General features: G+C 35.8%; 1 non-coding gene across 1 annotated transcript; it reads right to left on the bottom strand.

The window, feature by feature from the left end:
• Positions 1–5,374: 5,374 nt before the first annotated feature.
• On the bottom strand, positions 5,375–5,447 carry TRNAY-GUA (transfer RNA tyrosine (anticodon GUA)). The gene has a single exon. It is a non-coding gene; the product is annotated as a tRNA-Tyr (tRNA).
• Between the last annotated feature and the right edge of the window lie 5,689 nt (positions 5,448–11,136).

The raw sequence follows: 11,136 nt of genomic DNA, 5'->3' as shown, positions 1-11,136 counted from the left end.
TGAAGCGTTATTGAATGTCATGAATTCACCTACAGAATAGAAGGCGTGAGAAATTAGGTACTTCTTTAATTTGGCCCTAAATAATCTTATGTTTTGAGTTTCATTTTTTATATCGATAGGGAGACTATTAAAAATGTTTACTGCCATATAACGCACTCCTTTTTGATAGAATGATAGACTTGCCGATGGAGTATGAAAGTCATTTTTTGACGTGTATTTAAGCTATGAACTGTTGAATTAGTTACAAAGTTTTCACGATTACATAAGAGGAAGATTATTAATGAAAAGATATACTGACAAGCCATGGGCATTATTTGCAGTTTTTTGAAAATAGCCCTACACGATTCCTTAGATTTGGCCCCTACTATTATTCTAATTACTCTTTTTTGTAATAGAAATATACTGTTACTCTCCATGGAATTTTCCCAGAATATTATTCCAAAACTCATTACCGAGTGGAAGTATGCAAAGTATATTGTTTTTAAGGTATTGATATTTACTATCTTTTGCATAGATCTAATAGCGAAACATGCTGAATTTAGTTTGGGAGTAATTTCTTTAATATGATATGAGACTTGTAATGAAACAAATGATTGTGAAATAGGCTTTCTCTAAGCACTTGTGTTTCCTCTATCATTCTCATTCCACCATCGATTAATTATAACTATCATTCGTTTGTGAATAGCATCTGTAGACTGAAATTGATATTAAACAAAACGAATAGCAATGAAATTTTCAATACTACAAACAAGACACTCTCTATTAATGAAGTTTATACCAGAGTTTGAAGAAGGGATCCAAGTGATCCTTGAAAATAAGCCTGAAACGTAAGCAATTACAGAAAACAATTAAAAGAGTGTTGTCGTATCAGTTTCAGCTTGTACAATAATAATGAACGCAGGGAACTAAAAACTCGATTTTGCGCAAGCGTTTTCTGTCATAGAGTCTATTCGGGATCGAATTGTGGGTAATAATTGTTGTAAGTTCGTGTCATTGTAATATATGATTAAAAAGACTGTAGCTAATAAAAAAATACACATAATAATACATTTTTTCTTTTTTAACTTTTTTTTTGTTATTTCATTTCGCTTCTTTGCATTTTCCTTCTTATTTTTTATATATCTTATATTTCTTCCTTGTCTCTGTTTTCCTTTACAGCTTTCCTTTCATATCGTTATTTATTTATTTACTTCTTCTTCTTCCTTCACGCGTTAGACATTATTGTCTGTAGCAATCTACATATCTTGTTCATGCCACCGTTTTTTGGGTCTTCCTATATTTCTTTTCCCTACCGGTTTATAATTCTTAAAATGAAATGTTAGTCTATGTTCATTCTTTGTACATGGTTTATCCACTTGGTTTCATACTCTTTAGTTTTATCGTTCAGATTATATATCTAATTCCTTTCTTATATCTTCGCTTTTTTATGGTCTATTTTCTTATAGCCAGCTACTGCTCTTAGAAATCTCATTTCATTTGCTTCAAGTTTGCTTTTATTTTTTTCTATCATGATCTAAGTTTCGCTCCCATACAATAGTTTTGGCACTGACATTACATTATAAAACTTTAATATTGTATCTTTTCTTGCTTTATTTTTCAAACACCTTTTTATAGTGCCATTAAGATGATTAAATACTTCCATTTTTTCAATTTGATCAGACTCTTTTTGGTATGATATATTGCATCCTAAGTTATTTGTTTACTTCTGTACCTTAATTTTGACACTGTTGTTTAATTTTTCTTCTGTCGGTTTTCCTTTGCTTATTACTCTCCATATCGGTATTTATTTTCTTCATTTTTTCTCATCATATGGTTAGGCCATTTATTTCATTTAATTCCCTTTCCTTTAGATCGTTATTTATTTTCTTTATTTCTTTCCCTCCATATTGTTATTTACATTATTTACTTCTTTCCTTTCATATCATTATCTACTTCCTTTACTTCTTTCTTTTCCTATCGTTATTTATATTCTTCACTTCTTTTCTTTCATATCATGTATCATTCGTATTTTAATTATTGGTAGGCTGATCAACATTCAGAGCTTTTCTTTAGAGAAAAATTAAGCTGACACTATTCTGAGTAAAAGGAAAATTTAAAAATTATTCTATCTTTATTCATTCAAAAGCAATAAGTTAACAAAAATAAGCGTCTGTCACAACAAAGTTCTTTCAAGCAACAAGACTGCCTTTTATTTTAATACATTTATAAGACTGATGATGATTTTTTTTTAATTTGATCTAGCCTATATTGCTCCTTAGAGAACACAAAATGTACTTCCATAATCGCAGTTTTAAATGTTTTCAGACTGAGCCTTTGATACATGAAGAGTCCACTGCAAGAATGATGGATGTAATTTGGAATAAATTTTTCAGGAGAAGCAATTGACAGTTTGAAATGCTTAGCGCTCAAAGCTTCACTGTGATTTTCCGATCATTACTGGATAATGACTATCAGTGTTAATGCCATATAACTCTCTATGTACATTCTATATGTCTTAAGCTATGCACTGACAGTCTTGGTTCATTTTCGACAAGAAAGTGATAAACCATTATTCTTGCAGTGGACTCTTCATATTTTAAAGTATGTAGCAAAATAGTCCAATATATGGGAGCAACAGTAACAAATAGGCCTATAAATGATACTCGGGAGGAAATTAAACACAGAATAAATATGGGAAATGCCTGTTATTATTCGGTGGAGAAGCTTTTATCATCCAGTCTCCTGTCAAAAAATCTGAAAGTTAGAATTTATAAAACAGCTATATTACCGATTGTTCTTTATACACGTAGTTGTGAAACTTGGACTCTCACTTTGAGAGAGGAACATAGGTTAAGGGTGTTTGAGAATAAGGTGCTTAGGAAAATATTTGGGGCTAAGAGAGATGAAGTTACAGGAGAATGGAGAAATAAAAAAGAGATGGGCAGGGCATGTAGCACGTATGGGCGAATCCACAAATGCATATAGATTGTTAGTTGGGAGGCCGGAGGGAAAAAGACCTTTAGGGAGGCCGAGACGTAGATGGGAAGATAGTATTAAAATGGATTTGAGGGAGGTGGGATATGATGATACAGAATGAATTAATCTTGCTCAGGATAGGGACCAATAGCGGGCTTATGTGAGGGCGGCAATGAACCTCCGGGTTCCTTAAAAGTCAGTAACTAAGTAAGGAAAATAGTACGACTTTTTTCACTGTATCATTTTTTTTTTATTTTATTGGGTTATTTTACGACGCTGTATTAACATCTAGGTTATTTAGCGTCTGAATGAAATGAGTCCGGGGTCCAGCACCGAAAGTTACCCAGCATTTGCTCGTATTGGGTTGAGGGGAAAACCTCAACCAGGTAACTTGCCCCGACCGGGATTCGAACTCGGGCCACCTGGTTTCGCGGCCAGACGCGCTGACCGTTACTCCACAGGTGTGGACTTCACTGTATCATATTAGCCCTACTTGAACCTAGACAGTTGTAGCTATTTCCGTGAATAATTTTTCACATAATAAGCACGGATTTGCGTCGGACAGCAGCGATTCAAATCCTAATCTAGCGTCCTACAGGACTGATACCCCTGAAGTTTGGAGCACGGAGAACAGTAGCCAGTGCGGTAAAACAAGTGCAGACCGGCCGGCGTGACACTGCAGATCCTGGACTATTAATCGGGCCCGAGCCGCCCGCAGATAACATCGACGGTGCCCTGAGTGGGCTAATACACCTTCTGAGAAACCTCCTTATTAATAACTTGTAGTGCAGTTCCACAGCTTTCGTTTTAGCGTTTCTCGAGCAGTTTGACAGTAATATGACGCCTTGGTTTTAACCGGATATTCCCTATTAATCGAAGCTGCGTTGAGTCCCTTTTTCTTTTCTGTATACGACAAGTATGCCATTATTTTATTTTAGCACGCGGATATGCCCTGCAATTTCGTGGGTTCAACTGAAGATTTTACTACGCTCTTTCTTATAATTTTCGTGGTCTACTGAATCCCGTACTACTGCATTAGACTGAAATTTGCGGACTCAGATCCGACAGAGGAAGGTACATTTTTAATGGACGTCGAAACCCTTAATATAACTTTTTTTTTCAGAAGGAAGGTACAGCGCCCGAAAATCCGAAAACCTGCACGACAATGCTCTATACGTCGCGTCGTTGACGTAAAGACTGCTTGTGAGTGTTTCGAGACGCCGAGATTGATCACTCCCGAAGTCCCGAACGTCAAGCAGCCTTGAATCGCACAGTTGTTTATACCTGACTGAACTTTTATCTAATTTGTCAACTGTTACATAGGGGCTATGTGAAGCGTTCAGAAGTCAACATGATTAACTCCTTTTCCAAAGATTTTGAGATATTCAAGGTTAATACACACAATTAATTCTGTGATATAGTCAAGAAGAATACTGAATTCTGTGGGCTTTTTACTGAACTATGGAGTTCATCACTTTGACCACTGAAAATATGGTCAATTTAGTACACTGCTAACTTAGAAACTCTGAAATAACCAAAAGTGGAGTTAATCATGTTGACTTCTGAACGCCTCATGTATAAACAATCAAGTAGCCTATTTGAAACACCATCTCTAACTTTCCGTGTATAATAATCCGTTCCCAAATCCTTATTTAATTACTAGGCTCTGATTAAAAGGCTAGGAATTTTCTTTTCATATATGTGAGACCAAGTGTGCAATCTCAAGTCAAAAGATATTAACGTCATGTTTTATGTTTCTTAGAAATGCAAATTTATTTGAGAATTTTTTTTTCTAATTCTATAATCATAGTTAATATCATATAATAGAACCAGAACATTTTGATAACAAAGATACTGTTCTGTTTTGTGTTTTAGTCTCATTTAAACATTTATAACGTTATTTATTTCGATGATATATGTTATTCAAAGTTACGAAATCTTTCCACGCCGACCGAATGCTATTTTGAGAATGATGAAGAGACTCGAAGCGTACGACAATGACGAGACGAGACTCGAAAGACAAATGCAACGAACACAGCGAGCGAGAGCGGCAGTTAGTTTTGTTTATCTCTAAACCATAGACCTCATAGAAGAAGCTTTCCCTGATTGTTATTTAAACACAAAATAAATTATCGCTCAGCTATTTTTCGCTTTACCAAGTTCCCTTCTTTGCGGAAAGATGTCTCTGGATTGAGACTGCCGATGTCTCTGCAAGAAAACTTCTCGTGAGCCACAGATGCCTGAGCTGGCTGAAAAAGCGGAAAACAAAGAAGAAACTACATGGGCACGCTAAATTTAGTAGACCAACTGAAGTGCAGTTGGAGTTTAATGGCGTGTGCCCTCGAATTAAATTAAATTCTTTTTATATTTAGTTACTATATAACATTTCTAACCCATAATATTTGAGGAGAAAAATTCGCTCCGGCGCCGGGGATCGAACCCGGGTCCTTGGTTTTACGAACCAAGCGCTCTGACCACTGAGCTACGCCGAATTCAATCCACAGCACCGGACCGAATCCTTCTCCTTCAATGCTTCCCTTTAAGGCCTGACAACTTTAGAACAAAAAATTACTATATTTGTAATTAGAAATACCGAGCGGACTAGCGGCGTGATAGAGGGCTGACCTTGCATTCGGGAGGTCCGGGTTTCGATCCCATGGACCGGCAATCCTAACTGAGGTTTTTCATGGTTTCCTCAGTTATTTGCAGGCAAATTCCGGGATTGTATCTCTTGAAAGTCCGGCCATGGACGGCGATCCTTCCTGTGTAATGTCTTAAATGTTTTGTGTTGTATCGGAGGTGGCTCTGGCATTGAGCTGATCCCTCATCCGGGGAGGCCCTCCATGTCCTTGTGTGGTCAAAAAAGTATGTATGTGATACATAGATTAATTCCTCTCCCGATAGGTCGCGGCCCTGTAAGGCCCGTGTGGCGTGGGTCGTATAAATGAACCTAAAAAGGGAGAGGTTAAACTAAGGGAAAGAAAGAAAGAGAGAGAGATAGATAGAGAGAGGGAGAGAGAGAGAGAGAGAAATTAGAAATTTGTAAAAAGAAATTCTTTGATGAAAAAATATTTTCTTTTTAACATTTATTTATTTATTTATTTATTTATTTATTTATTTATTTATTTATTTATTTATTTATTTATTTATTTATTTATTTATTTATTCTGGTGTAGTTAAGGCCATCAGGCCTTCTCTTCCTCAACACCAGGAATACAAATACAATAATAAAAATAAACGGAGAAAAAAATACACTTTTATATACAAAGTAAAGCTACACAAGAAATAAAGAGAGAGAGAGAGAAAAAAAACACTATAAACAAAGTAAAGACACACAAAAATATACACAGGTTGCAGTCACACAAACTTTAAATGAGTGATTAAGTATCATAATTAATTGTATCCTAACTAATTAACTAACATAAACAAGAAACTTGCAATTTTAATCTAGATTAAAAAAGAAAAAGAAAAAAAGAACACAAATCAATACTTCTAGAAATAGGCCTAGCTAAAAACATTAACTAAGACAAAATTTTCCAATTTAATTTTGAATTGTGATAAAGTCCGGCAGTCCCTGACGTCATTAGGTAACGAATTCCAGTATAGGAAGATGAGTATAAAGACGTTCTATGATGAGGGAAAGAAAGAAGTGCTTGATGTCGGTTTCGAAGAGTTGTAAGAAATTGAAAACGCGATAACAGATAATTCGGAGTAGAAGTAAGTATGCATGATTCTAAACAGAAGAGACAGTGAATGTATTGTTCTTCGTTCCTTCAGACGCACCCATGAAAGTAACTGGAGGGAAGGTGTTATATGGTCAAATTTATGAGTATTGCAGATGAATCGTATGCACACATTATGAACACGTTGTAGTCTCTCAGCTAAGAGTGAACTTACATTAGTTAGCAAGGAATCGCAGTAATCAAAGTGGGGCATTACAAGCGTCTGAATAAGATTCTTTTTTAGACTAAGTGGTAGAAATTCTTTCATATGGAACAAGGAGTGAATTTGAGAAAATATTTTTTTGCAAATGTGTGTTACTTGAGTGTTCCAATTTAGATCGCTATCCATAAAAATGCCAAGATTTTTAACTGTTTCACTGTATTTAACAATAATTTGACAGCTCTTTAAATGCCACGCCTCATTACAGCCTTAATTTAAAAAGAAAGAAACATATTTGTAATCAGAATTGAACTAAATCCATTTGGGGTCTGGAAATATACATTCTGAAGAAATGAAATAGCCAATAAACATTTTTGGAAAATTTTCATGATTTTCAGTGGAGTCTCCTCTTAATATATCGTGTCATTGTTGCAATATATGCTTCTATTTCGGTCGTTATTTGGGTGGTATCCAATGGTTTTGAGTAAAATTGTTACTTTGGATTTTACAAGAATTTGTATTTTTTGAATTGGGTTAATGCCTGTACGGGAGAGGGGGCGCAAAAGAAAGTCCCGCACAAAATTGAGTTGCGGTTTCTAAACGTTTGGGAACCATCGGTTCCTTTTAGAAATAGAGGATTCAATTTGTGAATTGTATAACTTTATTTCCGTTTAATCATTCAAGTAACTTCACTTCTATCCCTCCTATCCAGGGTGGCACATCCGTTGACATAAATATTTCAAATACAAATACCGATTATTTCGAGTTATTTTCAGTAACTTAGGCTACGATATATATTTGGGAGACTTTGTGTAATGTAAAGATACATCTTTTCATTTTAACAATTAAATTACGAGTTCCAGAGGCGAATTCGGGTTCTGCGATTCGGAGACACACTATTCCATTCGCACAGAAAGAGCCCTAGGGAAAGCGGAATCCAAAAACTCGTGTCTGAGTTGTTGTATGGAGGTTTGGGAAGGCCAAGTTACAGAAGCACAAAAAATGTAACGAAGAAGTCCGTGGGGACTGCAAATTACCGCTCTCCACTGGTGTGGCTGTAACTCACTCAGCTGGAATGAGAGGAGATGACGCAGCAACCCTTCAAGGGAGGGATAGTTCTCCCTCACAGGTGAGAGTCAAGAATCAAACAAAATGGCAGAGTTCGCGTGACTCCTTCTAGATACACTATATTCATATGACTCAGACAATAGAGTAAAGTAAACAGCTCAAACAATAATAAAATATTGTACTTCGAAATCTGAAGACGTCCAGAATATGATTTTAGGATTTGTTTTTAATGATTGTGACATATATGTAGATGAAATTATTGGGGATCATCAGCGTGGTTATAGGCGTAATAGATCAACTATTGACCAGATATTTTATATTCGACAGATAATGGAGAAAAAATGGGAGTATAAGCGTACAGTGAATCAGTTATTCATAGATTTCAAAAAGGCATATGACTCGGTTAAGAGAGAAGTTTTATATGATATTCTTATTGAATTTGGTATTCCCAGGAAACAAGTTCGATTAGTTGAAATGTGTCTCAGTGAAACGTACAGTAGAGTTCGTATAGGTCAGTTTCTGTCAGATGCGTTTCCAATTCACTTTGGGCTAAAGCAAGGAAATGCACTATCACCTTTACTTTTTAACTTTGCTCTAGAGTATGCCATTAGGAAAGTCCAGGATAATAGACAGGGTTTGGAATTGAACGGGTTACATCAGCTGCTTGTCTATGCGGATGACGTGAATATGGTAGGAGAAAATCCACAAACGATTAGGGAAAACACGGGAATTTTACCGGAAGCAAGTAAAGAGATAGATTTGGAAGTAAATCCCGAAAAAACAATGTAGGCTATATGATTATGTCTCGTGACGAGAATATTATACAAAATGGAAATATAAAAATTGGAAATTTATCTTTTGAAGAGGTGGAGAAGTTCAAATATCTTGGAGCAACAGTAACAAATATAAATGATACTCGGGAGGAAATTGAACACAGAATAAATATGGGAAATGCCTGTTATTATTCGGTTGAGAAGCTTTTATCATCCAGTCTGTTGTCAAAAAAATCTGAAAGTTAGAATTTATAAAACAGTTATTTTACCAGTTGTTCTTTATGGTTGTGAAACTTGGACTCTCACTCTGAGAGAGGAACATAGGTTAAGGGTGTTTGAGAATAAGGTGCTCTCGATTAATTGACACATCAAACGTCCGAATCATTTCAGGTCTCACGGAGTCATGCGCATAAAATGGCCGCCGGAATGCAGTTTTCGAGGTATATATTCTTCCACCTGTTTCACCGGCCTTGAGGGTCAGACCGGTTTGTTGAGAATGTTTATGGTTGCGGGAGTCGTTTGTTACACGGTGCCTTCTTTTCGTTTCGTTGTTTATTTGTTCAAAAGTAATAAGCAATTGAAATTAAACACTGTTTTGAACTTCGTTATCAAGCGGTTAGGGATGTACAGTGCCGAATGCAAAGATGTTCTAGTCAAAATTCAACCAGGAAGTCAAGAGGAAATCGAACTCACCCCAAATGCAGGTCGCGATCAATATGCAAATGCGCCCACTGCCTGAGCTACGCCGTTAGCTAAGAAACTCTTCTCCAATTTCGTTCTTGTCCAGTAAATTTTGTCTTAGACTCACCGTGGTTTAAACTCCAGGTCTTGGACGCTGAAAGCTAACGTTTTAGACTCTCGGAAAATGCTGGCCTTTCGACTCTCTTACATCTCATACTCTCAAAGTGGAGGGATTTGGGCCTGCTCTCTTTCTCGAACAGTGTTATTTTAAAATACCACTTAGCAGTTCTTCTTTTGAAGATTTCCTTTACCTGCAATTTGAAAGAAAAAGTGAAACCAATAATGAAAATCAAGACGGAGAAATAACGTCACTGACCTTGTTGTTTGTGTAAGAAAAAGAAAATGACATACGACCAAAATGTGCAAAATAAACACTTATAAGCTCTCGCACCTCAAAAGAAAAATGCAGGTGTTTCCACTTCTTTTGTCCAGAAAGTTCTCATACAAAAGTGACAGCCACATTGAGAAAAGGGCGTCATTTGGCGTAAGAGCACTAAATGTTGAATAACGTAAAATGTTGGATAACTTTAAATAAATATTATTAGCCTGCCTAAATGTAACAGACAGCTTGGCACTTATTTTAAACCTATCACATAGCAGAGTGTTTGCAGACCTAAAGACCATTTTATTCATAGCGGCTTCATTCAGATTGTTATTCATCTTTAGGTTTGTACATGCGTATGTATGTATGTATGTATGTATGTATGTATGTATGTATGTATGTATGTATGTATGTATGTATGTATGTATGTATGTATGTATGTATGTATGTATGTATGTATGTATGTATGTATGTATGTATGTATGTATGTATGTATAGTCCGTATCACCTTACTTAATACCCTAACGGTGAAACCTAACCATTCTTCCCCTATTACTACATATGCTAGTGGATTATACTGATTTTCTACCTCTCAGGTTAATTTTCTTTTACCAACTTCGTTTCGAATTTCGGGTACTGACAAATACTACAACTGGCAGTTATTTTCTAACTGTTATGTTGGCAGCAACAATTTCGGTTTGCAGTGAAGGAAACTGATGAAAATGTAAACAAGTAAATATATTTTTAGGTTAGGTCTCATTAATCGTAAACTGTTTACTTAAAGTAATGAATTTCATGTTGCCAGACAAAATAAATTTTAATATTAGATCATACTAATCCTAATTACCAACATAATGTGCGAGAAGTCCAGGAGTAAAATATACTATTTCAAAAATTATTGAACCATTTAGGAAACATCTCGCAACATAAAGATGAGATGTGTTGAATATGTAAGCCATTGTTATTGTTAACAGTACTGTATTATTATTATTATTATTATTATTATTATTATTCTGCTGTCAAAAAATCTGAACGTTAGAATTTATAAAACAGTTATATTACCGGTTGTTCCGTATGGTTGTGAAAGTTGGACTCTCACTCTGAGAGAGGAACATAGGTTAAGGATGTTTGAGAATAAGGTGCTTAGGAAAATATTTGGGGCTAAGCGGGATGAAGTTACAGGAGAATCGAGAAAGTTACACAATGCAGAACTGCACGCATTGTATTCTTCACCTGACATAGTTAGGAACATTAAATCCAGACGTTAGAGATGGGCAGGACATGTAACACGTATGGGCGAATCCAGAAATACATATAGAGTGTTAGTTGGGAAACCGGAGGGAAAAAGACCTTTAGGGAGGCCGAGACGTAGGTGGGAGGATAATATTAAAATGG

This window comes from Periplaneta americana, chromosome 11 (genome assembly GCF_040183065.1).
Source record: "Periplaneta americana isolate PAMFEO1 chromosome 11, P.americana_PAMFEO1_priV1, whole genome shotgun sequence".
NCBI lineage: Eukaryota > Metazoa > Arthropoda > Insecta > Blattodea > Blattidae > Periplaneta > Periplaneta americana.
This window is presented reverse-complemented; position numbering and strand designations above follow the sequence as displayed.